We start from the raw sequence: 5,275 nt of genomic DNA, 5'->3' as shown, positions 1-5,275 counted from the left end.
TTGTAATTTTGAGTGTTTTTTAAAATGGTAGAAGGTATACAAATTTTGAAGATTCGATTCATGTACTTTAAATTTCTTAACTTTTTTTATTTAAAAAAAAAACGGTTTCAGATATTAAAAGGATTGATTTTTGTATTCTAGAAATCGAATGGTCCGATTTATGTATTTCTCAAAAATCAAATCCTTTAAATCTTTAGATTTTTGTATTTCAAATTAATCGAGGTCACTTAACACCCAATATTCATACCCAAAAAAAATACTATTGTCAACTCAATGTAAAAAATAAAAAGTGTCAGACTTTATCCTTTTTATTATTAAAAAATAAATTTCAATTTTTCCTCCTAATTCCACTGAACTCCTAAACAATAACCTCACTTGTTACTACCCTAATGAAAAGCTCAATGTTCCAATAACAGAAGAAAAAAGGAGAGGATGTGAAAAAAATCAAAAGATAAACTTACCTTATCCAATAGGATGTGTTTGTAGTGATTTGAAGAGTGTAAATTTTGGGTCGAATATGAGTCAATGCGGCTTCATCCGATCTATGAGCATTTTAAAAAAACTAAAAAAGATATATATATTTTAAATTAATTTTAATATTATATTATATTATATTAATTATAAGTTTATTGTTGTATTTTTAACACTACAACATTTTCAGATTGAGGCAACATTTAAAAAGTGTTGCCTAAAGGCTGACAAAAAGTTGCTTTTGATCAATGGCAACACTTTTGGACCTAAGGCAACGTTTTTTGTCGGCGTTTTGGATTCGGTATAGTTGTGACCTGAAAATGTTTAGGTTTCATCAGGTTTAGAGTCGAGTTAAAGATAAAAGAAATAGACTCGATGTATATTTAAAAACAGATTTAGATTAAAACAAACTCGATTTCACCCGACCCATAAACACCCCTATCAAGTGTGTTTTACACTTTCACTTTACACGGCAAAAAGAGAGAAGAATGATTTGAATTCTTCCTCTTATTTTGGAACAACTATAAATAAATTAGTTAAATTCTGTTAAAAATTTTAATTTTTATTTTATTTATAAATCAAATTAAAAAGAATCTCGTTTTTAAATTAATTTTTACATTCTTCATATTTAATATATTAAATGTCTAAAATATCCTTATTTATAATTAATAAAATAATCGATAAAATTATAAACAGAAAAAATTTAATTCACATAAAATTTATTTTAAATTAAAGAATTAAATTCTATTTTATTAATATTAAAAGTATTTTAAACTAAGGTGAAAAAAAAAAGACAAAGTCAAATTTATTAGTTAGGTTCACATCTAGGTCTATTTGATGTTGAAGTTCACTCTACGGTTGAATTTAAGTTGAGTAAATGTCTGCGTCAGAAACATTTATTTTAGCTATACAATTTACAACATTATTTATATTTTCTTAAATTAAAAGAATAGAAACTCTTTAATTCTAATTCATAATCTCCTATATATGCTTTGTCAAATCTCATTTCAAAATATCATTACCAAACATCTTTTGGTTTATCAAAAAAAGGCTTCTAAATAATCTGTTTCACAAATCACCTCACAAAAAGTTACTATCCCAAATTAGAAGTAAACCTCTCAAAATAGCACACAATTTAGCAAAAAAAAATATTGCACACTTTGACTTTACCAGTGTAACTTTTCAACCAATATCAATCAGAATTGCAAACGATACAATCAAAACCAGTATAGCAAAAAAAACAAGAAAACTAACATCATAATTTAATTTAACAGAATTGATAGGAAGAAAAACCCAATACAAACAAAGTGAAGGAGGAGAATGCATAGCAAAAATGGTATCTGTAAACTCCATTAAATTAGTAAATAATTAGTCAATAAATTAATTTTTAATAAAAAAATTAAAAATCTGAATATTATATTAAATTCGAATAGAACTCATCAAAACGAAAATTTTAACACTAATTTCAAGAAATTCGGCTCAAGATTAAACCGAACAGACCGAACCGATTAAACTGGACCCAAACTGGACCCGTAAACCCAACCGGCCCAGCACTTAAGTAAACCGAAACCCTTCTCCTCCCCAATTCAGTAGAAGTGACGCTGAAAGCAATCAGGGGAGGGAAGAAAGGTAAACATTTCTATAACCCTTACGGTAAATTCCAACCCACGTATCTCTTCTGTTCGATCTCCGATCGCCGCACCGTTTGTAGCCATGCGACCATGGCGTCGAGCTCTACGTTTCTATCGGAACAATTTCATAGGTAACCCGTTTATTCACTCTCAACCTCTTCTTCCCCAATTTTTATTAAATTAAGTGGAGGTATTAAATTTCTTTGCTCTTTGATGTTTTAGGATCTAATTAGCTTGAGAAAAACGTTCACTTTTGCTTATACGAAGCTTAGATAAGGTGAGGATACCATAAATCCTATTTAATTTACTGAATTTATGCCTTGGGTATTAAATTGGGTATATATGTGTTATGAATGTGTATTAGGTTGTGAATAAATAATTAGAGCTTAAAATTGTGGATATTGGAACTTGGAGGAAGCTGTCTTATTGAACTTTTGAGGGGCTGTGTTTATTTTGGGTGAGTTACCTTTGGACAATACGTGGTAACCGACCAAGGTATGATTTAGATTTCTTGCATTTAATATATAATGTTTTGTGAAAACTTAGGGTAGATAACCATAGGATAGGTTGGAATGTGTGTGCATATATTTAATGCTTAGAATCTTGTTAAGAAGCATGTTGTGGTCTGATGCTTGTTGGTTGGTTAGTAATGCTTGGTGGATTGTTGTTTCATGATTTGAGGATATCAATATATAAATTTAGGAGTTGTAACCTATTGTTTTGGATGATGGATTTTGAAAAAATGTATGTGTATTATTGTTGATTTGAAGGATGGATTGTTATGGTGGTTATTTTGATGACAAAGAAGGATATGCCATGTTGATAATTGTAGGTTTGATAATGAATGAAAATGAGATTTTTGGAATGAAATGAGGTTTAGGAAGTTTGTAAAATTTTGGTTTTGGGCCGAACTTCGGTGAGGTATAATTTGGTATCTGGACTCTCAAATTGTTTTTAACTTGTTTTAAATGAAAATTGGGTTCGTGAAGTTTATACCATTCGAAAAACAAATAAAAACGATTTAAAATGATTAAGTTATGCACGTCGGAAGTTAGGGTTTGGAATAGGCGAATTATGCAACTTTTTGTTTGATAAGTTTTTTGGGAAAACATGCGCTCATGCGTACGCGTGGCATGGAATTTTGACCGTGCGTACGCGAGTAGCCCTATGCGTACGCGTAATAAGCTAGTATGCATGTTCACACGTACACGTGACATGAAGTACTCACCTACGCGTATGCATGACAAGAGAATGCACGCGCGAGCTGTTTTATTACACTCCCACGCGTACGCGTGGTCTCTTTTTCAGAAAACATGATTTCTCTGAGTTTTAAACTCTATTCCAAACTTCTAAACTTCTATTTTCTTTTCTTTAGTCATAAATAATAGTATTAAACTGGATAATCAGATGAAGTTAGGAAATGGGGATAACTTAGAGGTGAAGTAAAGATGAAAAGCGATTAATTAATTATGAAATGTTACCGATGATTATGTATGATACTTGGCTTGAATAATCAAATGACCTGAAATACGAGATTTCCTGGGTAAAGTATCGTGGCTTGCCACCACGTGTACCAGGTCGAAAACTCGATATTCTGTTGACTCTGCGACGTAAGCATGACCAGGCACTTATAAATTCCCGAGAATGGTACCCCCATTGAGTGATTTGATATATATATGAGAAAAAACTATGTATAGACTCATGGGGATACACGTCGGGGGACAGTCCAAAGGTTTAGTAAACTGGACTTGTCGGGTTGGTTTGATAACCGACAGATGAGACTCATCAGCCATATGACAGGCATGTATCATGTGCATATTACTTGAATTACTTGTATTTGATATGTTAAATGTATAATGTGCATTAATTGGGTGTGCCTAAGTGTATTTGATATGTTAAATGTATATTTGTTACCTACAGTACTTGTAACCTTCTTGTGTTTGCCTTTATCTGCTTATTTGTCTGTGATATGTTGTCGGAGATAGAGGTATAGAGGAAAGGCAATGTAACTTAGATTCAAGATTAAGTTACGATAGGCTTATCTACTCTTAGAGAACCACCTTTTATGACTTCTATTTAATACTTTAAGTTTTATAATCTGAGTGTCGGTGTTCTAGGATTGCCTCTAGCATTCCCAGGACCTTATATCTTATATGTGTGGCACCTTTACCATGCTCAGAACCTCTGGTTCTCACCCTATACTATGTTGTTGTTTTTTAGATGCAGGTCGAAAGGCACCTCCTTAGGCGCCTGAGCTCCTGAAACGAAGTTATTGTCGGGTTACTTTTTGGATTGTATGGTCATATATATATGTGTACTTAGTATTCTCTCCACACGACTTGTTCTTTTTTATCCTCTTAGAGGCTTATAGAGAGACTGAATTTTGTTTATGTAAATTTGGGTTTTGTGTGTGTGTTCTCCGGCCAGTTTTAACTTCGCAGGCTGAGTTAGGAGGTGTGTGTGTGTGTGTCTATATTCTCCGGCCAGTTTTGACTTCACAAACTGAGTTAGGAGCTTGTTATTTTGTATCTTTGGCCCTCTATTCTTACTTTTGTTATCTTATGCTTGATAATTATAGTTTTCTTAGCACGCAAGTTAACTCGTTTTCTGAACATTGTGCTTTAATTCGCGATTTTTATTTTATCTGTTCTTTAAGACTCCTAGTTTATTATATTCTTCTGCTATTACATGTACACTTTTATTTTAGAGGTCGTAATACTACTTCACCTCTGTTTTACGGCTTAAGCGTAAAGCTGAGTGTGGTAGGGTGTTACAGTATGAAATTCAAAAACTTCCTTGTTGAACTACAAATCAAACTCACCACCTTACTAGCACTCCCCTCGGTATTAAATAAATCACGATTCTCTTCAAATTCACCCGATAGTAGGAGTGGAAATAGGCCAGACCTGTAACGTATTAAACTGGCTTGAGCTTGACCAGTAACTTGTTATAGATTTTATTTTAAATATTAAATCTGACCTGTTATTAAATTTAGCTTGGTTTAAAATATGATAAAAGGCTTGATATATATAATTTTTTATTAAAATAAAAATTATTTGAAAAATTATTTTTTTTAAAAAAATATTTATATGCAATATACTAAATTCAATCCTTATAATAATATCTAAACTTTAAAGTATTTAAAATATAAAACAAATATTTATAATAAAAAT

The sequence above is a fragment of the Arachis duranensis genome, chromosome 9 (assembly GCF_000817695.3).
Source record: "Arachis duranensis cultivar V14167 chromosome 9, aradu.V14167.gnm2.J7QH, whole genome shotgun sequence".
Lineage (NCBI taxonomy): Eukaryota > Viridiplantae > Streptophyta > Magnoliopsida > Fabales > Fabaceae > Arachis > Arachis duranensis.
This window is presented reverse-complemented; position numbering follows the sequence as displayed.